At 39.1% G+C, this 25,347-nt stretch overlaps 1 long non-coding RNA gene across 1 annotated transcript; it reads right to left on the bottom strand.

Annotated features, from left to right (window-relative positions):
- Positions 1-17,997: 17,997 nt before the first annotated feature.
- On the bottom strand, positions 17,998-21,779 carry LOC113882829. Its single transcript, XR_003508450.1, has 3 exons — positions 21,318-21,779; positions 20,818-20,989; positions 17,998-18,784 (listed from the first exon to the last, which is right to left on the bottom strand). It is a non-coding gene; the product is annotated as an uncharacterized LOC113882829 (long non-coding RNA).
- Positions 21,780-25,347: the final 3,568 nt, after the last annotated feature.

Raw genomic sequence — 25,347 nt, forward strand, 5'->3', positions numbered from 1 at the left:
CACGGTGATGTTGTGATGGCAACTGATACGTGTAGAAGCAATTGGGAAAAAATGTAACTTGATATTATAGCATCAGCACTAGAGCAAGTAGTACAAACTATGTTGCCAGCCTGGTGAGGAAATGTGTTGAGGAAATGTGTTAATGAAATGTGAGAGCTGAGGAACAACAGTGGGGAATTACCTCTTCCTCTAGCCACTGCCTGGCTTTGGTCCTCCCTCAAAGACAGGGATGATTAATGGTAACCTTTGAAAGGAGAGATGCAGAAATGTATGCTTTCTTACTATCACAGAAAGTTCTAAGTTGGTCCGGAATGGAGCATAGATCTTTGTTGTTACAGCATCTCCTTAGTTAGATCAGAGTCACATAACCCCAAAGATGGAAGAGACTCAAGTAACCATCTATCTCATTTAGCTGCCTCATTTTGCAGATGAGGACACCAAGGCATATGACCCAAACCTACATGGCCACTTCACAGCACAGTGCCTGGACCCAGTGCTTCCTCCTGTATACCTCATCACCTACTGCTCCCATGGTTCAGCATCGTTTTGTAATAGGTAGCAGAAAGGGCAATTGATTCATTTATTCATTCATTTACCAAAAATTTACTGAGTCCTTATTTTGGACCAGGAATACTGAAGGCACTGGAATTGTAACAGTAAATAAAACAGTCGAGAATCATTGTCTTTGTCCCCTCAATAAGTGGTGCTGGGAAAACTGAACAGCTACATGTAAGAGAATGGAATTAGAACATTCTATAACACCATAAACAAAAATAAACTCCAGATATACATCTTTGGTTAATTCATGTTGATGTATGACAGAAACCACACCAATATTATAAAACAATTATCAATCAATTCAAAATAAATATTTTTTAAAATAAATGCATAAGCTCAAGATAGACTAAAGACCTACATGGATATATGACAAAAACCAACACAATATTGTAAAGCAAATATCTTCCAATTAAAAACAAATAAATTTTTTTTTAAAAAGACCTAAATTTAAAACCAGATACTATAAAACTGTTAGAGGAAAACATAGGCAGAAAACTCTTTGACATAAATCACAGCAATATCTCTCTGGATCCACCTCCTACAGTAATGAAAAAAATAAAAATAAACAAATGGGGCCTAATTAAACTTAAAAGCTTTTACACAGCAAAGGAAACCATAAACAAAGCAAAAAGACAACCCACAGACTGGGAGAAAATATTCACCAATATGCAACCAACAAGGGATTAACCTCCAAAATATACAAACACCTCATGTAGCTCACTATCAAAACAAAGAAACAAACAAACAACCCATCAAAAAATGGGTGAAAGATCTAAACCGACATTTCTCCAATACAGATGGCCAAAAAGCACACGAAAAGACGATCAACATCTCTAATTATTAGAAAAATGCAAATCAAAACTACAACAAGGTATCACCTCACAGCAATCACAATTGCCATCATCAAAAATTCTGCAAGCAATAAATGCTTGAGAAGGGGTAGAAAAAAAGGAACCCCCCTATACTGTCGGTGGGAATGTAAATCTGTACAGCCACTGTGGAGAACAGTATGGAAGTTCCTTAAAAAGCTAAAAATAGAGTTACCGTATGATCCAGCAATCCCACTCTGGGGCATATATCTGGATAAAACCACAATTTGAAAAGATAGATGCACTCCCATGTTCACTGAAGCACTGTTACAACATCCAAGACATGGAAGCAACACAAATGTCCATCAACAGAGGAATGGATAAAGATGTGATACATATATGCAATGGAATATTACTCAGCCATAAAAAAGAATGAAATAATGCCATTTGCAGCAACACGGATGGATCTACAAATTATCATACTAACTGAAGTAAGTCAGACAGAGAAAGACATGATGATATGATGTCACTTACATGTGGAATCTTTAAAAAATGATACAAATGAACTTATTTACAAAACAGACTCACAGACATAGAAAACAAACGTATGGTTACCAAAGAGGAAAGGTGGGGGAGAGGGATAAATTAGGAGTTTGGGATTGGCATATACGTATACAAAATAATCAATCAGACCTTATAACGTAGGGAACTCTACTCAAAGCCACCGTTTCTGTGGAGTTTACCTTTTAAAATAAGAGACAGAATAACAACTGCTAGGAGAAAATAAATAAATAAAGGAAGGTATGGGGGAGTTGTACATGAGGTAGCCAGGGAAGGCGACTTTTAAGTAAAACCTGAAGGAACTGAGAAAATTAGCCAAGCAAATATATCCCAGACAAGCATTCCAGACAGAGGCAAGAGCAAAGGTTTTGAGTTAGTGTGTGTGTGCTCCTGGTGTGTGCAAGGAACAGCAAGGAGGCTGGTGTGGCAGGTGTGGGTGAACAACGAGGGAGTCAGTGACGTCCAAGAGGCTCAGCAGGGGACAAGTGGATGGAGAGTTCTGTAGGGCACGGTAGGGACAGCAGTGGACTCAGATGGAGAGCCATGGAGGAACACCATGACCATGGGTTCACTTGTACAAAATTACCGTGATGCTATGGTTAGGAAGAGAACAAGAATAGCAGCAGGAAGGATTATCATAATAATCCAGAGAGATGAGAGTGGTTTGGGCCAGAACGGCAGCACTGGGGGAGGTAGAGTGGACAGAGTTTGCTGATGACCAGATGTGCAGTGCGAGAAAAACAGAGGTGCCACGCATGATGCCAGAGTTTTCATACTGACAACTGGAACAAGAGTTGCCGTGAGCAGAGACAAAGAGACAAGAGACATTGGTTTGGAAAAGACGTACTGAATATCAGGGGCTCCGTTCCTGACATCATTTTGCAGAGCGTATCTGATGTTTGTGTGGAGGTGTCAGCTGGGTGGTTGGGTATTTAAATTTACAGTCCAGAGGACAAAGCCTAGCGAAGATACAAATTTAGGAGTAAAGCAAGTAGAAAGTATTGAAAGTCATGAGACTGGATCAGATCACCCACAGAGAGTGAGGACAGATGGAGAAGGGCCTCAATTACTGAGCCCCAGGGTTCTCCCACATGTAAACACTGAGCTGATGTGCTAGAAGAGAATATCAGGGCACTAGAAACCCAACAAAATAATTATGACGAATTTTCTCTGAATCCCTATCTACACTCCACACACCCTTTCACGTTTAAATCCTTGTTCCCTTTTATTAGCTTACTATTGTATTATCCAACTTGATTGTTTATCTTACTCATCAGTCTTTACTTCAAAGGACTTATGATATTTTCCAAAACCCACATACCCTCCTACTCTCTGGAAGAAAATATTTGCTGCCATCAATTACACTCAAAAAAATATGCCACAACAGCCTGGATAGGAGGGGAATTTGGGGAAGAATGGATACACATATATGTATGCATGAGTCCCTGTGCTGTTCACAGCATTGTTAATCAATTATACTTCAATATCAAATAATAAGGTAAAATAAAAAAAAAGAAAATGCCAACATGCCACAAGACATCACTAAAAATGTATAGTTTTCTCAGATGACCATATGAAGGGGGAAACAGTCATTTGTGTACATAACTTCATGTATGTATGTGAACACCGCTAATATTTATTAAGTGCTTACTAGTGCTGGTCATTCTAAGTAGATATGTATATATATTATCACAATATCTCATAATAATCACATGAGACAAACACTATTATTATTCACTTTTAGAGATAAGGAAAATGAGGCTTTCAGATGTTAACTAACTTGCCAAACTTATTAGCTAGGCTGGTTAAGAAGAACTGAACCTGACAGTTTGACTCCAGAACCCCTACTCTTTAAACTTTTGTCCAGAGTGTGCAAACTGGCCACCAATCTAGGGGATGGATTTAACTCATTTAGCTGTTTGGGTTTGGGCTGCAAGGTGTTTTCAAAAAAGAAATGTGCTTTGAATGTATTTAGGAGGTACGCATGTTCATTACATCACAGCCTGCCCTGGTCCTTACCGGCTTCATCCTTCCCTCTTTGGCATGTAATTTGCCTGCACACCGAGTACATTTGGGTTGTTGACACTTGCTGTGCTATACATCTTTCTTTGATCTTTAACAGGCTTCTGAACCACATATTTTATTTCTTGCACACACACACACCACCAACCCACCATCAGGAAAAATTAAACAAAACAAGGCTGTCCTTTCTTTCCATCCTTAATACTTTTCCCTGTGGTGGTCATTCATAATGTCTGAGATTATCACCTAGATTTACCTCTCCAAACCTAGTTTGAATTTAGCTTCCACAATGTAGGGGCAGCTTGATTTTCGCCTGGAAGCACAGAGCTGTACCCTTAGCATGTCCTATAACAGGAGGACTCAACCTCCAAGAGGGGCTTCATCTCATTTGTTTGATGTTGTCATAACTCATCTCTGAGCAGTAGCCTACGACACATATGTGTGTTGTAAGTGTGAGTAGATTCAAGTTATTTTTGTTTGGAAATGGCCAAACCACTGCTGATAAGCGTTGCCTTGAGAACTCTTGCTTAACCGCACGCCAATTAGACATTCAGGACTTAAGAATATTTTCTTAAATTACCTACATCAGGAAGCTAACGTGTTTCTTCAACTGCTTCTGCTTCTTGAGTATCAGGAAGGGCACTATGATTCTGGCTCTATTTTGGATTTAGAGGGGAGAAATCTGAGTTCAATGTGTAGCCATTTTTTTTTCTTTTTTGCTTTCTTTACAGAAAGTAAGAAGACATTTTAACAAAAGCCAGATTGAAACTCTTTTTGCTATAAAAGGAAATGATGGAAGATATTATTTATTTGTGTACCTAAACTGTTGGGTATATTATCTTAGCAAATATTAAAACCAGTTTTTCAGAAGCTGCTCTTTGCATTTTGAGCTCCAGCAGAGCAAACTAAAGCCGGGTGCTGAGCACCAAATTGGGCATATGCCTTACCCACCTAATGGGCTGATTTCTGCACCTGGGGCACTGGAAGAGCACAGTTATTAACTGCTAGGAGTTTTTCTTTTTTTGCCAGAGGAAGGGTTGGATTTCTTTTCCCTTTATATATTAGAACACAAGACATGATTTTAACCTTCGACCTAAAGCATCACCTACTACATGTTTAATGATTCAGTTCACTAATTAGAACACCAGAATTCATTCTTATTTAGAATTGATTAAATACTTTAAATATATAAAAAATAACTAACACACTCTGCCAAGTTTGCACATGAAATTCATAAAGTGATTCTAATAATAAATAGCTATAACAATTGTCCCCATTTCATACATGAGGCAACTCAGAGAACCAAATGACCCTCCCAAGATCACACAGCTCCAGGTGATAACTGTGCGGGGACTCCAAGCCATGTCTTATCATTCCAAAGCTCATGTTTCTTCCATGAGTTGGCTGTCCTTGTTGTTTGGCTGCCCTGATGCTGGTGACAGACTCATTAGATCGGTGACCCACTGTCTCACCACTCTGAGTCAATAATTTGCATTAGAAATGGATAAAGAGAGCAGAAAATTATTTGCTTGCCATCATCTGACAACTTTCCCTGAGTCAGTAGAAAAACATAAAAAGCTCCCACAGTTTGTCCCTAAATCACATGGACAGTTTTCCCCATGGGGCACCAGCTATGCAGGGTGTTGCACACAGAGAAATTTTGTGATCACATTTCCATTCCTTCCCTTCATCAGTGTGGTAATTGGCACCATGATGCTCCTGGAAAAGGGTCTAATACAACATGTTTTCCACATATATTTCACCACAGAACCCACTTTATCGAGTAACCAGACAGATGAGTGTCCCTTGGATTCTCGTGGGGAGCTACTGTTCTTACGAATCCCACAACTAACAAAATTTTGGAAAGCGTGTTCCCAGGAGCATCTCTCATAGCTCGGAAACACAGTGTGTAGGACAGTTGGAAGTAAACTTGGAGAATTCATTCTCTTCCAAAATTCGGTATAGAATAAAAATATAAATAGTTTCAGAAGCAGCTGAGAACAAATTTGTGAAGGGCACATTTATCATAGCTTACCGAGGGAGACTAGCAATGATGCAACCTGATGTCCAGGCAAATGCCACTTAGCCAGCTTCTACCCTGCCACTCCATGCCCCTCTCTGGGGTAGGGTTCCAGACTGTCCGGCCCAGGCATGACCCAGGAAGACAGCTCTTGGGTTCTTAACTCAAATTTACTTCAGGGTGGCACTGAGAACTGTATGCATTCTTGTTAGCCATGAGGAGAAGAACCCAAGGCTTAAAAATAATTATATTTTAGACTCATCTACATTTAGAATGTCTCACCACATCCCAATATATTCTTTGGAGCTAATACTTATTATTTCTTATTCACTTTCCTTCAGAATTGAATAAAATAAGAAAGCAATACTTTATAAGAAATATTATATAAAACTCCCTTCTTTCCCTGAAATGAATTCCAGAGATAATATATAACTTACTTGCATACACATAATCTTTTTTAAAAAAATAAATAAACCATTCTAACAATATCATAAAGGAGAAATGATCATTTATATTGGAACAATATGAATTTTCACATACGAATGCTCAACCATTGTGGCATTTCAGGATATGGAGAAATCCTGACTCACGCCCACTAAATAATAGCAGCCCCACTTTCATTGTGACCACTCAAAACACCTCTTTCTCCTTTTCCAAAGGAGAAAGGATGCCTCTATGCATCCATGTCTTTCCATTTAGAAGTAGTATATTAAATAAATTTAAGTAAGAATCAATAAGTTCCAATTACTGCCTTAACAGATCACTCTAGCTATTGAGTGCAGGGAGAAGGGTGAAAACAGTAAGACGGGCCAGGAGGTGGTGTGATCATCTGAGTAATAAATGCTACGTTCATGCAACTGACAACCACATCTACAGTTAGTCTGTTCTGTGGCCAGAAGCCTATTGGGTATCTCTATCTTAATATGCTGGTGATATGTGAAATATTTCAATCCTCAATTTAAATTTTAGAATCCCCCGATTCTCCTACAACAAAAGAGCATCTCTAATTTTAGCACCACATCCATCCTGCATATCTTTTCTGCAGTGTCTCTTGAATTTTTGCTTTGCCTTACATCCAGTCTGGGATGGCAATCTTTGAGCCATCCTAGGAACTTAAATTTTCACTGAAATCACCCAGAAATTGCAGTGTAAAGGTTCCTTTCCTTTCAGACCAGAAATTAACATTGGGAGAAATCGAGTTTTTGCTGTATTCCAGATAGGTTACTTTCTCTAAAACCAGAAGCGTAACTTTTTTTATCCTGCTATTAAAAGTACATTTCAGTAAACGGGTATCAGTAAAATATGCAGTTATAAAAAGAACATTTTGGTCAAACCCTCGAATGTTAATCATACAGAGAATTCCAGAGACAGGTTGTTCATACAATAAAAGTATAACAAAGGGGCTTGCTACTGGCGCTAGTGGTCAAGAACCTGTCTGCCAATGCAGGAGACACCAGAGATGCAGATTCAATCCCTGGGTCAGAAAGATCTCTGGAGGAAGACATGGCAACCCACTCCAGTATTCTTGCCTGGAGGATTCCATGGACAGAGGAGCCTGGTGGGCTACAGTCCATAGAGTCACAAAGAGTCAGACACAACTGAAGCGACCTAGCATGTATGCAGTGTAACAAAACTTTATGTGGTTTATTGTTTTCTTCGGCTCTTTAAGAATGCACCACATTTGGAGAGAAGGGACAAAGGGGAAAGACATTATCAGAGATGTTCCAGATCCCTTTCTTGAAGTGAGAGACAATAAAAAGCCACCGTGAAGCCTTCCTGTATAAAAAGAGTATCTGCTCGTGTAATTCCCGAGTCAGTGCAGAGGGCGGATTTGAATTCACAGCATTTTCAGCTGTCAGAACAAAAGAAACTAGCAGGCTTAGTTCTGTTCCCCTCATGTTCAGGGACTCACTCGTCTGAACCTCTCCTTCAGCCGTCTGGGATCCACTGACCAGTCTCATCCTTTCCTCCAGCTCCCACTGTGGTCCTGGACGTGACTTCCCGGAGATAACGGTCCCTTGAAAGAACCCATGGAGAGGCAGGATTCTGGGCCCCAGTCCATCTCAGAAGGACGGCGGCAGAAGGAGGATTGCTTTATCAGTCACTCTTCTGCAATGAGGTGGGAAGTCTGAGCTCTACAGTCAGGGCAGTAACGTTCTGCTTGAAAACTCCCTGATTTTCCAGAATAGTGTGGCCAGTTCCCCCAAAAACAGACGCCCTCGGGGCAGAACTCACTTACAGCCTGTCCAGCTCAACCTTTGCCCCAAAGGGAACCTTCTCCTTCTATGAATTTCTTTAGCAAGTGATTGCAAAGTGCAAATGTTGGCCCTTGTTAAAACCTGCCTTGCATTAATGCCTAACTGAGCAATATTTTGTCAGAGAAACTGTGAGCTCCTATCTCCACATCAGCAGATAATGTTTTATACATCCTTTTCAAGTCCAACACATGCATGTATTAAATCAATATCAAACAAATGAATCAAGGTATTTGGGAGAGGATGGCTTTTAATTAGCATAGTACTGTTCCCAACATCTCTGTGCAGTTTAGTGAAATGTCTTTAGATGTTCATCTCTGATAATGAAACCATTTTAAATGTTTTTAATTAATTCATTCAGTATGCAGTGCCTGCCCTTCAAGGGTAAGGATGCCCTTGAAGGTACAGGTAAGGATGCCCATGAAGGTACAGGCAGGTCCAGGTCATGGAGACCCTCGTAACTTATCTTTTAGAAGTCAGAAAGTCACTGAGGAATTTTGAAAAGTCAAAGTGTTAGTTGCTCAGTCATGTCCAATCCTTTGTGACCGCATGCACTATAGCTGGCTATAGGACCCTCCGTCCATGGAATTCTCCAGCAAGAATACTAGAGTGGGGTGGTAGCCATTCCCTTCTCCAGGGGATCTTCCCAACCCAGGGGTCGAACCCAAGTCTCCTGTATTGCAGGAAGATTCTTTACCATTTTAGCCACCAGGGAAGCCCCTTTATGAGGAATTTTATCCACGGCATAAAATGGTCAGTTTTGCTTCATCCTCTGCTGACCATGTGAAATATGGATTTGAAGGGCAGAACTGGAAGCAGGGTATGGTGTAGGACATCAGGAGAGAAATGATGAGGACTTCAACTACAATAGTCACAAGGATGTAGAAATGGGAACAGGTATAAGATACAAACTAAATACAATTTGATGAGCTTTAGAGGTCAAAATTCAAGAATGACAGTCAAATCTCTAACTTGGGTGACTAGGTGGTAATGGTTTAGGAAAATATTAGCTTCACTTCCAAAAAGAATTCTAGATTTTTCTCATGCTTCTTTCATAACACACATCACCCTGGAAATGCCATATATGTGTTCACTGTGCTCAGTGACTCATGCTCAGTCACTAAGTCATGTCCGACTCTCTGCAACCCCATGGACGGTAGCCTGCCAGGATCCTCTATCCATGGACTTCCCAGACAAGAATACTGGAGCGGGTTGCCATTTCCTTCTCCAGGGGATATTCCCAACCCAGGGATTAAGCCCGCATCTTCTCTTTGGCAGGTGGATCCTTTACAACTGAGCCACCTGGGAAGCCCATGTTGCTGCTGCTGCTGCTAAGTCACTTCAGTCGTGTCCAACTCTGTGCGACCCCATAGACGGCAGCCCACCAGGCTCCCCCGTCCCGGGGATTCTCCAGGCAAGAACACTGGAGTGGGTTGCCATTTCCTTCTCCAATGCATGAAAGTGAAAGTGAAAGTGAAGTCGCTCAGTTGTGTCCGACTCTTAGCAACCTCATGGACTGCAGCCTACCGGGCTCCTCCGTCCATGGGATTTTCCAGGCAAGAGTACTGGAGTGGGGTGCCATTGCCTTCTCCGGGAAGCCCATAAGTCTGTATTATTAATACCAGCCTGCACTCTGCAAGAGGTCCTGAACCACACTGTCATGTTCACCACTGTCTGTATCACCAGGTACAAGCTCCAAGACATTCTAGACATTTACTAAATACTCCTTGAATTAACATCAGCATATTGATCTGAAGTGACTCCTATATATCTAGGAAAAAGAATGTTTGGGGAAAAAGCCACTTTTAGCTCTGAGAAGTGACTTAGCAGCAGCAGCAGCAGCTACCCACGTCAACTTCCAGAGTAAGAGATACATTCTGTTTTTAGTATCATTACCTCCAAAAATAAAATTTCCACAGTCTCTCTAATTTAATACTTCCATGGTTAAGCAGAACTCACTGTCAAAAACGTCTTCCTAGAATATGGTACAAAATCAACGTGTTTCCATTTATTCCAAAATTCATTTCGTGAGATAAACAGATTAGCTTTTTTAAAGCTGTCTCGTCACAGGAATCAACAAAGATTGAAAGGAGACATACCTCAAAGAAACACAAGTAAAGGCTAGTACCCAAGTACCAACTTTTTGGCTGCACACACAAAATTTTATTTTCCTTAAGAATAAACTCATAAAGGCATGATAGTTACATGGTCTTTGAAATCCTAACCATCTTGATTTAATATTCTTCTAGGTAATAGAAAATAATACTTTCATTTTTGTGAGGTTAAGCATTAAACACTGATCCAACATAAATATAACAACATTCTGTGCTTAATATACACATTGTTAATAACTTTGATTTCTTGTGGATTAATAGAATTTTTACCAGAGTCCCAACAGGAAACAGGTGGCACACTTCAAACAGGCTAATTTGAGAGCTTATTCACAGAAATGAATTATAACGGCAATGCTATTTGGGGAACCACAATATACAGGAGAATCACCAAGGGCTGGAAGCAGCCTGTGACCACGGCTGTGCCAGAATGAAGGAGGGGCTCAGGAACTACTGAATCTGCAGAGAGAGTCAAGTAGAGAAGAACCTTCAAGAGGACCACAGACTTCTCTTGGAAGACACAGAATCAACTCCACAGTGTGGAATCCTCAGGAATGAACACCCAGGCAGCTCTCTCCTCCTTCCCTCTGATCTTCTACCATACCTCCCCACCTGAAGCTGAAGACCAAGGAAATGCGAGCCATTCCAGTCAGCCTCCTGGAGCAGAGAACAGGTAGAAAAAGGTGGAAAGTGGATCTGAAGGAGCAAATAGAAAATATCAACTCAGAGTTACTCATCTGAGATTTTCTGCCTAGAAAAGACTACCTTGGTCCATTTTCCAGGGTTTAAAATGTTATCTATCACCTGCTCTTGCAAAGGAGAAATTTTCCTGGGTTAACATTAAATTTTAAGTAAACAGTTATCAAAAATCTTGTGTTCCTCCAGCATAGCAAGCAGAAAATCTAAAAGATGAGTATAATTATAGAACACTGGGGAAATAAGTACAGAGAAAGTACAAAGCAAAACACACAGTAAATCCATAAATAAACATTTATACATCAGAAAAAAGTCTTTAGAATTTAGGGATGGCTTCATAGTTTGTGTCAGATGGCCATAAACACACATATCAGGATTCTTAGATTGGAGCCAAAAGCGTCTTTCTTTTATCTCTTTTTGGAGATTTAAAATCCCCTCACTTGTGGAACTGTACTTCAACAGTCCTTTTATCTAAATGCTTAGATACTTCCTTAAAAAGTACTGTTTTAATTCAAAAAAATATCATTTTTGTTACTGATTTCTACTGATTACCAATAATACAAAATGTTTTCTTATCTTGGATGTCCATTTGTTATCATAATATAATATGTCCGCTTATTATCATAATACAATATGTGCAAGGCGTTAGAGTTCCCTCTAGCATTTTCTTGAAGTACCTGATATGTTTATTGCAGAGCACGTCACTTAGCTGTGCATAGATAAAGTTAGTGTAATGGTAGTAGGTAATTGTTGCTCTCATTTGTTCCTCTCTTGAAGACGCAGTATTTTTTTCAAAGCATGCATTCAGAAATGCACTCTTAAGTGTGAGATTATGAATGAAGTTTTGTCTTACAATATGCATTGTCATGAATGCAAAATGTTTTTTTAAAAAATGCACTGCATTCTCCTATTGAGTATCTTAAAGTTTATGATAAAGACAGTAAAATGCAATGGGCCACAGAGATTCTAGGTAGGGCCAGATGGACAAGAACTCTAAAATCAAAATAGTAACTCTAAAATATAGTTATTTTCTTTATTCGCATATTTACTGATGCTGAAGCTGAAGCTCCAATACTTTGGCCACCTGATGGGAAGAGCCAACTCATTGGAAAAGATGCTGGTGCTGAGAAAGATTGAGGGCAGGAGAAGAAGCGGGGAGCTGAGGATGAGATGGTTGGATGGCATCACCAACTCGATGGACATGAATTTGAGCAAACTCCGGGAGGTAGTGAAGGACAGGGAAGCCTGGCGTGCTGCAGTCCGTGGGGTCGCAAAGAGTCAGACACGACTGAGCGATTGAACAACAACTGGAGCACTACATCCTGCCTTCTCTTGAAAAGAAATGAAAGGCTTCATTGTCATTTCCTCCTCATTTTCCCTGTCTTTCCTTAGATTAGAGGCTGACAGCTTAGATCACGTTCCGAGAGAGCAATGAAACCACAGCCTGGCCGTGTGTTATTTGAAGGCTTGGGTTTCATTCACTGTGGGTAAAGTTGGCTGAAGTGAGAGAGCCTGATTTGCATCACTGGGGCTGCCAGCAGGACAGAGATCTTAGCCCCTGCCTCCCATCGTGAACAAGATCTATAAAGGAAGCTGAGCCTCGATTCTTCCCACCAGGGCACTCATTTTACACCGTGCCAACTGACAGCATTTTCAAAAGCAGAATTTCAGCTGGTTAAACAAGAAAGTCCCCCTAACTGGTTTATACTATAACTAGTCAAAAGAGAGGAAATAAAGATTCATGGTGTGACCTCTCTCAAATTCTAGACAGGTAACAGGTGTTGGGGGGGGTGGTGAGGAAATGGCTGTTATTTAGAGTCAGATATTGCAAACACCATTCAGAACAAGAGCCATATTGTTTAAACTTTCACTTGAAGTGTAAAATTTTTAAGTTTATCTCATTCACTATTTCACGAGACTTTCATAACTAACCTACTTATACCCGTGTTTAGGAGCCCCAGGTTCAGTCCCTGGGTTGGGAAGATCCCCTGGAGAACAGAATGGCAACCCACTCCAGTATTCTTGCCTGGAGAATCCCTTGGACAGAGGAGCCTGATGGGCTATACTGTCCATAGGGTCACAAAGAGTCGGACACAACTAAGCAACTGACACTTTAACTTTTACCATAACAGTGCTATTTTAAAATATGCCAGTTCCCTCACCAGCAGCTGTACTGGCCAATGTCTATCTTAACTGGTCCTCTACTACACTGACTTGAATAGCACCCCGAGTGTCAGTATTCTCAAGGTAGCTTTAATGAAGGATTTTTATCAACCTATTTTATTGTTAAAGGTATCAGATCAAATTCCACAGCTTTATTTCTACTTAGAGTGTAGAAAATCATAATATTGCTTCTGCCATAATAAGAAAACACCAGATAAACTATAAAGTATGTTTTCCTTTAAAACCATCAAAGAACAGTAAACACAAAGAAATCATATCTACGGAGAGGAGTGAGCCCTTTCTAGGTGAGTAAATGGTGACTGCTTTCATACCTGGGCTATGTCACATCTGGGGCTATCAATAGATGGAGGAGTTGGGCTGCCATAAACATTATTTGCTGGGACAAGAAGAAAACCAAAGAAAACCTTGAAAGACTGTATGATCTAGAAATATAATGTAAAATATAATTATCCTAATTCAACAATTCTTCCCCAATCTAGCTACTCAAGTAGCAACTGAGGCCAGGGGTCAAAGGTAGAGAAAGATATAGATTTCAAGTTCCCAAGTCACAAATTTGTGCTTGTGAAGTGGGAGTGAACTCACTCATAAGATATTTTAAAACAGAGATGATCTGAAATTAACTAAAGCTTCAACCTAGCACTGACTTAGCTCAATTCTAATAAAGCAAAAAATATCAACCCTTCACTCCAGCTTTCTCACAAAGGAAAAGGCATGTCCTCTATTTTTTGAAAAAGTCTATTTCAACTATTTCTGTTTTTTACATACAATATCCAGTGTACAATTAAAAGTTATGAGATATGGGCTGAAATATGAAAATGTGACCCATAATCAAGGGAGAAAAGAGTCCACAGAAGTAGATCCACAGTTAATCAAGATGATGTTATTAACAGACTTAGATTTTAAAATATCTATTATAAATATTTAGAGAACGGAGAAAAAATGGAAAAATGGGAAGAGCAAGTTTGGAGAAAAAAAATCAAGAACTCATTCTCAAATATGTTAAGTTTGAGGTATCCATCTGATATCCAAGCAAAGACAGTTTAAGAAAGAGATCTAGACTGGAAACATACATTTTGGAGTCATCAGGATAGAGATGTTATTTAAAGCTACGAGACTGGATTAGGTTTACTTAGGGGAAAGGGTGGAGAGAAAAATTAAGGAGTCTAAGGACTTAGACCTGAAATATTCTAAAATTGGGAGGATACAGATGTCAGGAGGAAGTAGTAAACTGGGGTGAAAGAAAGCACCCTTCTTTTCCAGATATATGCTCAGGAGTGTGATTTCTGGATCATATGGTAACTCTTAATTTTAGTTTTTAAAGGCATTCCATACTGTTCTCCATAGTGGCTGTACCAATCTACATTCCCACCAACAGTATATCAGGGTTCCCTTTTCTCTACACCCTCTCCACCATTTATTATTTGCAGACTTTTTTTCATGGCCATTCTGACCAATTCAAGGTGATACCTCATTGTAGCTTTGATTTGCACTTCTCTAATAATTAGTAGGGCTTCCCTGGTAGTTCAGTGGTAAAGAATCCACCTGCCAATGCAGGAGATGCCTGTTCAATCTCTGGGTTGGAAAGATCCCCTGAGGAAGGAAATGGCAACCCCCTCCAGTATTCTTGTCTGGGAAATCCCATGGACAGAGGAGTCTGGCAGGCTATAGTCCATGGGGTTGCAAAGAGTTGGGCACGGATTAGCGACTAAAACAACTGTTTATGTAAACTGGCAACTAATACATAGATTCATTCTTATCGAACATTTCAACAATACAGAAATACCTAGAATTAATATCAAAACTCCTTTTCCCCACATCCATCACAATTCTGTCCCAGAGGAACCGTTTTTGTCACTTGGGGTGTATTCCTCCAAACATTTCTCTATGCATTTTCATACATGATGCTGATATACTGGCTTGGTTAAAAGTGATTTTTCATAAAAGAGTTCATGAATACATATTGCTCTTTAGCTTTCTTTTCACATATAATGAGGTATTAGTCATATTTCTATGTCAGCATTGTAGCTCTAATCCATTCTTCTAACTCCTACACGGATTGTACCTATTCAAATGTGTGTAAAAAAAAGTTTAAAAAAAGATATATCCACATTCCCTGATTGAAAGAAAGCTAAAGGAGCTTCAGTTTTATTTTTTGGACTTTGAACGCTTTCCCTTCATTATTTTTTGCTTCCAGTGATGTCCTGGAAATTGTTCCCTGAAATTAAACTGTTTAATGTAAATGTCTGTCATGTCTTTCTCTTTCCTTGAAAAATATATTTACAATAGTTGCATTTTGCAGCATCTTTCTAAATTTAGCTCATTTCAGTACTTCATCATGTGATTAACTGTAAATCGTCTAACTCTTTGGGTGCTGTGATAAGAAGGGGATTTACCATCATAGATCAGAAATTATTGATGAGTTGCAAACAAATGAAGCAGAAAAAAATGGTGCATGCTTCAAGTACGTATACATACTTAAAATGTTTTTCTATGTGCTTGAGTCAGCATAGCATCAGACCTTCTCTGCATTGTTTGTTAAATGTTCTTAGTACGAATTTACAATATTAAGTGGTAGTTCTCCCTAGGGAAGATTAGAAATTAAGGAGGAGCTCAGTGACTGAAACACATTCACACATTTCTTGGTTTAATCACACTTTCTTGATGGAGTTTTCCCCCTAATTCTTGTTTCCCATATTTGTTTCATTCTGATGAAGCCTGCCTAGAGCTCAATTTGGTTGAAAATGAAAACTTGTTCTTACTGATGGTGATAGATACCTTATTGCATAAATTATGGCCTTTGAAGTTTACATAGTAGATTGGATTAGTTCTTTAGAGTTGAAAGATAAGCAAGTTTCAGATGGCTTATCAATAGGATCGAAGTAGAAGTAGTGTTTCCATTACATACGTTTGACATGAAATCCAAATAAGCAAGCACAATAGCAAAACACACATAGACACACACACACATATATGCTTTCTATTAATAATTTTCAAAAATTTAACATAAATATTTCTATTATATAGGCCCTTGTGATTAGTCAGTTTGCCAGTGACTGAATAAATAAGATTTATGTTGTTAAAGAGAAGTTTTTCACATGTGTGAATATCACTACATTTTCTCCATTCTTCATCATAGTCTGTTTGAATATAGCATAATGCCAAGTTCACTAGCACTTGCATTTGAAATGGTCTGCCATGCCACGTGCCTTCCTCACAAAGGAAAAGGCATGTCCTCTACCTTTAAAAAATATCTAGTTCAACTATTGCTGTTTTTTACATACAATATCCAGAATACAATCAAAAATTATGAGACCTGAGCTGAGTATAAAAATGTGACCTGTAATTAAGGCAGAAAAAAGTCCACAAAAGCAGAAAAGATGAAAACTTCTAATTTGAAAAGACACATACACCCCAGTGGAAATAACCTAAGCATCCATTGCAGATGAATGGATAAAGAAGATGTGGTATGTATATATATATACAATGAAATATTACTCAGACATTAAAAAGAATCAAATAATGCCATTTACAGCAATATGGACTGACCTAGTGAGTATCATACTAAGTGAAATAAGTCAGACAGAGAAAGATAAATATCATATGACATCGCTTATATGTGGAATCAAAAAAAATGATTTATTTACAAAAAGTTCATTATTTACAATGAACTTATTTACAAAACAGACTCACAGACATAGAAAACAAACTTATGAGGGGAAGGGATAAATTAGGAGTTTGGGATTAACAGATACATACTACTGTATATAAAATAAACAATAAGAACCTAATGTATAGCAGAGGATCTGCTGCTGCTGCTAAGTCGCCTCAGTCGTGTCCGACTCTGTGCGACCCCATAGACGGCAGCCCACTAGACTCCTCTGTCCCTGGGATTCTCCAGGCAAGAATACTGGAGTGGGTTGCCATTTCCTTCTCCAATGCATGAAAGTGAAAAGTGAAAGAGAAGTCGTCTAGTCGTGCGGGACTCTTAGTGACCCCATGGACTGCAGCCCACCAGGCTCCTCTGTCCATGGGACCTTCCAGGCAAGAGTACCCGAGTGGGGTGCCATAGCAGAGGGCCTATATTCAATAGATTGTAATACTGTAATAATCCATAATAGAAACGAATCTAAAGTATATATATATATATGTGTGTGTGTGTGTGTGTGTTTGTATATATGTGTGTGTGTGTATATATGTGTGTGTGTGTGTGTTTGTATATATGTGTGTGTGTGTATATATGTGTGTGTGTGTGTTTGTATATATGTGTGTGTGTATATATGTGTGTATGTGTATACATGTGTGTGTGTGTATATATGTGTGTATGTGTATATATGTGTGTGTGTATATATATATATATATAACTGAATCACTTTGCTATACACCTGAAACTAACATAAAACCAAATATACTTCATTTTTTTCAAAAGTTCCTATTTTATATACATACTCATACCATGAATTTATATATGCACAAACAGCCTTCAAGAGGAGCTCAAAACCAGAGTCATCTTTTGCACCTCTCTACAACCTTGACTTCAGTACTTAATGAAATGAAGTCTTAGCTTTGTTACCAAATAAGAGGAAGTAATGATTTGTGCTTATCTTTTTTAATTTATTTATTTTTAATTGGAGGATAATTGCTTTACAAGGTTGTGTTGGTTTCTGCCATACATCAACATGAATCAGTACATATGCCCCCTCCTGAACCTCCCTCCCACCTCCCACCCCACCCCATCGCTCTAGGTTGTCACAGAGCACCAGGTTGAGCTCCTTGCATCATACAGCAAGTTCCTACTGGCTATCTATTTTACATACAGCAATATATATGTTTCAATGCTAGATTAGTGCTTATCTTTGTTCACCATATTATGCTTCAATTCCATCTGGTATACCTCAATTCAATTCTGGTATGAACCATGTGGGGTTAACACAGACCCCACCAGTTAAAGGGCCCAGCCTACAAGAAGATTGCCTCACTTCAGACCAATGAGCTACAAATGTGGGGGGTTACCACAAGCCCCCTAATGTTTGATAATTCACTAGAATGACCCACAGAATTCAGGAAAATGCTATCTTTATGATGACAGTTTTATTAAAAAGAAGTTGTAACTCAAGAACAGCCAAATAAAGAGACACACAGGACGAGGTCTAAGATGGTCCCAAACTCAGAGCTTCTGTGCCCTGTCTTCATGAAATCGAGGTACATCACCCTCCCAGCACATCAACATGTTCACCATCCAGGAACCATCACTGAGTTCAGTATCCAGAATTTTAAGTTGGGTTTCATTAATTAATGAAATGAAATTAAACCCAATTTTTACTTGGGTTTCATTACATAAGCATGACTGATTGAATCATTGGTCACATGACTTAACTCAGTCTCTAGCCTCCGTCCCTCCCCATAGGTCAGGCTGTCTCAAAGTTTCAATTCCATAATCATATGGTTGGTTTTTCTGACAGCCAGCCTCATTATCATAAACTCAGATGTGATCCAAGGGGCTCATGAATAACAGAAACACTTCTATCACTTGGGAAGTTCCAAGGGTTTCAGAAATCCCCAGCAAGGAACCTGGGACAAAGAAGAGAAATTTTATTATAAATAAAGCAAACCTCCTGGGGACAGTACTTAAACTTGACAAATCCAGCATTTTTACATTTTCAATCTAGAACTGCCAACATGTGTGTTAATCACTCAGTCATGCCCGACTCTTCGCAACCCCACGGGCTGTAGCATACCAGGCTTCTCTGTCTATGGAATTCCCTAGGCAAGAATACTGGAGTGGGTGGCCATTCTCTTCTCCAGGGGATCTTCCTGACCCAGGGATTGAACCCAGGTCTCCCGCACTGCAGGTGGATTCTTTGCCATCTGAGCTACCAACATAGCATCCTTGAATATCTATTCCATTGATTAATCAACTTTCAGCAAATACTGTAGTTAACACTTCAGGCTTGTAGTTGCTTTATGTATCCATAATCCTGACAGGCAGGACAGCATCATGGGCAAGTGTTATAAGCTACAGAACTAGATTTCTTGGGACTCTGCCACATCTCAGTTCTTAGGCAAATTACCTGCCTCCCCAACAGAAAAAAATGAGATATAAAAATTACACCCATCTCCTATGGTGATTGTAAGGAATAACAGTGCTAATACAGACAAAGTTTTTAGGATGGTACCTGGCACTCAGTAAATGTTCACTTTTATTGTTGTTATTATACTAGAACTATTGAACACTCTTTACTAATTGTTTTATCTTGGCACAAAGAGCCTTAATGTATACCTAATTATCTTTAAAGTTGGAAATCTTTTCCCAAAAGCAAATAAATCATTGCGTTCTAAAAATAAGAGGGTTGGAGTAAACAATCTTAAGGACTCTTACAACTCAGAAACGTTATGATTATATAACTGGCCTCTTGACAGCTAAACGAGTTCTAACTATGTAGCCTAACTGTTGTGATGTTCTTATATATTCCCTTCATTTCTCTGATACTGTCAACTCATTGCAAGTTATCATGTAATGCAGAGCTTCATAACTGATTTTTCATCATTGTTATTTGAATATGAAGAAATAATCTCTGCCAGTATGTCCCAGACACACTCTATTTCAGAACCATATTGCCGAGATATGAGACAAAGTTTAAGGACATACCCAGATCCGCAGGTGTCTATCAAGGTGGGAAAGAGCTATTTTCTCTTTTCTACAAAGGAAAGTCTACTTTATCCCTCCATTTGGGAACAGAGAAGGAAACCTATCTTCTGCCAAACTCATCCTTTATTATTACATATCCTCTGTGTTTGTCTTTCACTCATCTTTTTTTGTCTGGAAACAGTTCAATCCAGTTGATGTGACAGATCATAAAATTTCATTAAAACCATTTAAAATTTCTAGCATCCTGCCATCTCTTTGCCTCAGATTTTTTCTTATTATTTCACCTGTAGGCTAGAATCCCACAAGCTACATCTGGATGGGAGAAAATTAAATCAATTTCTCCATTTCTATAGATCAGTTTCTGGAAGATAAATGCTTTGTTTTGGTTTCTTTAGAAAGCTAACATTCAAATGTTAAGAACCACTCGAGCTTAATGCAGAAGAGGCATGATTCCTAATCCTCATATAAATAATCAGCAAGTAACCAAGCATATCATTTCCTTTGAGTACATATCTATGTGCCAGAACAGCTTCAGTTATGTGGTCCATTCAGAATGCCTCAAATTGATAACAGAGCAGAGTAATGAGAATGGATTTAAAAAGTACTTTGGGGGGAAAAATGACCAAATAGCTTAATTAAACATAATGAAAATAATAGAGAAGAAAATAGGGGGAAAGTCAAATATTTAAGAAGGGAGTATTATATTGGAGAATGCTGTCTATGCCATATATCTTAATGTTAGACATCTTTTCCATTAAAATGTGAAGGCAGTATTATATTGGAGAATACTGTCTGTGCCATATATCTTAATATTAGACACCTTTTCCATTAAAATGTGAGCTTACTGGTTTGCATGGCTAAAACACTGAAATTTTGGCTGCATGAGTTGCATGGATCCAAGGCCAGCTAACCTGCATGAAGTATCCAGAATGTTGACTCATGGCTAAACACCCACCTGGAAGATCTGTGTCATGCCATAGGACTCTGACCTTGCTCCTGTTTCAGTCAACAGCTGTGTCATTTTTATCTAAATGAAGATATCTTTATCAGATTCTCATAGAAAGCCAAATAAAGCAGTAGGGTGATGCTTGATGGACCCAATTTCAAAATTATCTTGGTGCTTGAAACTACATCAAACAAAATTAGACAAAAATAAAATAAAATTTTACATTTAAATTTTTTTTAATTGCACAAGAATAGCATAAGGAGATCTGCTTTAACTGCATTTCTTATGAAAATTACCTGCTAATTTATTTTAGGATAAAATCAATATGAGCCAACAGCATAAACTAGCCTAAATAGGATGATGAAAACGATTTGCATTAGTCAAAAAAGCGGTCCAGATCAAGAATCTGAAAACACTATGTGCTCATGGTGCTGTGGTTTGGGTTCATTTTGGATAATTATCATGAGGTCATTAAGAGGAAGGCTGACACCAAGTGTACTTGGACTTACATTTCAGAAACTGGACTAGGTTCTCTATCGTTTACTCTGCCACAGAGAGTTTTTCCCAGTGCTGCTGAGAAACTAACAGCAGCAGTCCACCTCTTCTCCATCTTCTGTTTGTTCTGACAAGAAAAAGAGAGAGAGAAAGAAATGGAGAAGAGGGAGAGAAAGGGCACTGGTGTTTCCTCTTGGTCTTAACTTATTTAGTAATAGTAAAGGTCAGACATGTCCACAGAAATTGGAGATGAAAACCATCTTCAAATAGGCTCCATCCTGGAACGGCTCTTTAGAGAATTTCATCTCCTACACTGGATGGAGGGAGCAACCTGTGCTGTCTCCCCCTCACCCAATGTGGAGGGAATCATATTCCCCCATGTCTTGTACTCTAGGCCTCCTGTCCAAAGGGATGCTTTTTATGTGTTCTCACAGATTTTTTTTTATTTGAGGCACACAACATCAATCCTCAACATATGTGTAATATTTTAATTTTGTTAAAATAAAATTGCTAAAATAAATTTTGTTAAATTGTTAAATGCACATTTATTTTGTTAAATCAATGCTTGTGAGTAGACATGAATTTATACTACACAGATATCTTGTATATTCTTAAATACAAATGACTTTATAATTTTACTCACTAAACAATCCATCCTCATAAACGGTATTTTCACAGAATTTGCAAAAGGAAGTAAAGTAATTTAAAAGGGTATCAGGTAAATTAAAAAGAAGGGGAGGTTACAAGTAAAATTCTCCCTGGAAACCTTTCTTCAGAATAGAGATAACAAAGGAAGAAAGTGTGAGTGGAGAAGAGTCAGGTTAGACATATTCTTCAAACTGTTGAAAGACTCTCAAGAAAGAGAAGATGGACATACTCTCATTATATCAACTAATGATCAGAAATGACAATGACAGAGCTTTCTATTCAATGTAAGAAGAATTTTCAACAATGAAAAGAGCTTCAGCTAAAATAGCGAGCTCTGGGAAGAATTCAAGCAGGGGTTGGGTAATTTCTCAATGATACGATAAGAAGACACAAAATTCATGGAGTTCAAGGTTGATTAGAGGATCTCTAAGGGATTACCAACACTTAAGAGTCTGTTATTTGTGCGTATGATAAAACACAATAAAACTTTAAAATGTAAAAATTATAAAAGGGATAATGTCAAGACTTTGCTCATAACTGTACAATTGCATTACTCAAAATATGGCTATTGTTGATGAGTTAAATGATAGTAACATTACACAGCCAAAGACTGCAGTACATGTATAATTTTAAAGACTGAGGTTGTATGAGAACCTTGAGAAAGGATGACAAATTTGTGAAACATACTGGGTTTTTGTTCAAAAAGAGATTTAAAAGTATGTTTAATGAGCTCAGGAGGGGGGAAAAAAAGCAAATAAGGCATTATTTAAAGGAAAGCACGTGAACACAATCCTTCTTTGAAAAACTACTAAATGGTAATTCCAATCAAAGACAAAGTAAATCAAAACAAAGAACTCTGAAACAGAGAAGCCAAGGTAAAATGATGATAGTGGGAAGTTTTGAAACTGTTTGAGTAAATACAGACCAAAGGCTAAAATGACCATAGGGATTATGGCTCCATGTGAAAGGCACCTTCTCTCCACCAGGAGGATAGAAGACATCCTCATCACCAGCGACTGGGGATTCAGGGCCATGGAGGCTGTATAAACAGACCTGTTAGGTTAACCCTTATCTTTCTAGTTACTACATTTTTAAATTGGAGTATAATTGCTTTACAATGTTGTTTTGGTTTCTGCTGTACAATGAGAAGCAGCTACATGTGTATGCATACCCTTCCCTCTGGAGCCTCCCTCCCATCTCCCCCATCCCACCCCTCTAGATCATCACAGAGCGCTGAGCTGGGCTCCCCATGCTATGCAGCAGCCTCCCACTAGCTGTCTATTTTACACATGGTAGTGTCTAGTCACTACTTTTTCACTATTCACTATCCATAGCCCAAACTCCTTTGTTATGTGAATTCTTCACAAATTTATTACTTCTTTGTCTAAAAGATATAAAAGCTTCCAGCTCTGGTCACTTCATGTCTTCATTCCCTTGTGAAGGCTTCCCTGCATACATAAAAATTCAACAAAAAAAATATACATATACACATTTCTCCTGTAAATCTGTCTTGCCTGCTCAGTCTCTTCAGTCCTGTCTGCCTATTTGCGACCCTATGGAATGTAGCCCGTCAGGCTCCTTTTGTCCAAGGGATTCTCCAGGTTAGAATACTGGACTGGGTTGCTGAGCCATCCTCCAGAGGATACTCCAGATCCAGGAATCAGTGTAATTCTTAGGCCCAGATATCCGAAAGGATAGAAGAGAGTTTTTCCTCCCGATATAAATAGCTCTTTGTGATTATGAATTCATTGCTTTGTTTCGCCCTACATAGTTGGGTGCTGGCATTATAAATACATAATTTTTTAATTATGAGTTTCAATATAAAAGTTTAAAGAGTATGTTCAGTTCACTTCAGTTCAGTCACTCAGTCATGTCCAACTCTTTGCGACCCCATAAACTGCAGCACGCCAGGCCTCCCTGTCCATCACCATCTCCCTGAGTTCACTCAGACTCACATCCATCGAGTCAGTGATGCCATCCAGCCATCTCATCCTCTGTCGTCCCTTTCTCCTCCTGCACCCGATCCCCCCAGCATCGGAGTCTTTTCCAATGAGTCAATTCTTCGCATGAGGCGGCCAAAGTACTGGAGTTTCAGTTTTAGCATCATTTCTTCCAAAGAAATCCCAGGGCTGATCTCCTTCAGAATGGACTGGTTGGATCTCCTTGCAGTCCAAAGGGACTCTCAAGAGTCTTCTCCAACACCACAGTTCAAAAGCATCAATTCTTCAGTGCTCAGCTTTCTTCACAGTCCAACTCTCACATCCATACACGACCACTGGAAACACCATAGCCTTGGCTTGACGGACCTTTGTTGGCAAAGTAATGTCTCTGCTTTTGAATATGCTATCTAGGTTGGTCATAACTTTCCTTCCAAGGAGTAAGCGTCTTTTAATTTCATGGCTGCAGTCACCATCTGCAGTGATTTTGGAGCCCCCAAAAATAAAGTCTGACACTGTTTCCACTGTTTCCCCATCTATTTCCCATGAAGTGATGGGACCAGAGGCCATGATCTTCGTTTTCTGAATGTTGAGCTTTAAGCCAACTTTTTCACTCTCCACTTTCACTTTCATCAAGAAGCTTTTGAGTTCTTCTTCACTTTCTGCCATACGGGTGGTGTCATCTGCATATCTGAGGTTATTGAGATTTCTCCCAGCAATCTTGATTCCAGCTTGTGCTTCTTCCAGTCCAGCGTTTCTCATGATGTACTCTGCATATAAGTTAAATAAGCAGGGTGACAATATACAGCCTTGACGTACTCCTTTTCCTATTTGGAACCAGTCTGTTGTTCCATGTCCAGTTCTAACTGTTGCTTCCTGACCTGCATACAGGTTTCTCATGGGGCAGGTCAGGTGGTCTGGTATTCCCATCTCTTTCAGAATTTTCCACAGTTTATTGTTATCCACACAGTCAAAGGCTTTGGCATAGCCAATAAATCAGAAATAGATGTTTTTCTAGAACTCTCTTGCTTTTTCCATGATCCAGCAGATGTTGGCAATTTGATCTCTGGTTCCTCTGCCTTTTCTACAACCAGCTTGAACATCTGGAAGTTCACGGTTCACGTATTGCTGAAGCCTGGCTTGGAGAATTTTGAGCATTACTTTACTAGCATGTGAGATGAGTGCAATTGTGCAGTAGTTTGAGCATTCTGTGGCATTGCCTTTCTTTGGGATTGGAATGAAAACTGACCTTTTCCAGTCCTGTGGCCTCTGCTGAGTTTTCCAAATGTGCTTGCATATTGAGTGCAGCACTTTTACAGCATCATCTTTCAGGATTTGAAATAGCTCAACTGGAATTCCATCACCTCCACTAGCTTTGTTCATAGTGATGCTTTCCAAGGCCAACTTGACTTCACATTCCAGGATGGCTGGCTCTAGGGGAGTGATCACACCATCATGA

Source organism: Bos indicus x Bos taurus, chromosome 24, assembly GCF_003369695.1.
Source record: "Bos indicus x Bos taurus breed Angus x Brahman F1 hybrid chromosome 24, Bos_hybrid_MaternalHap_v2.0, whole genome shotgun sequence".
In the NCBI taxonomy this organism is placed as follows: Eukaryota; Metazoa; Chordata; class Mammalia; order Artiodactyla; family Bovidae; genus Bos; species Bos indicus x Bos taurus.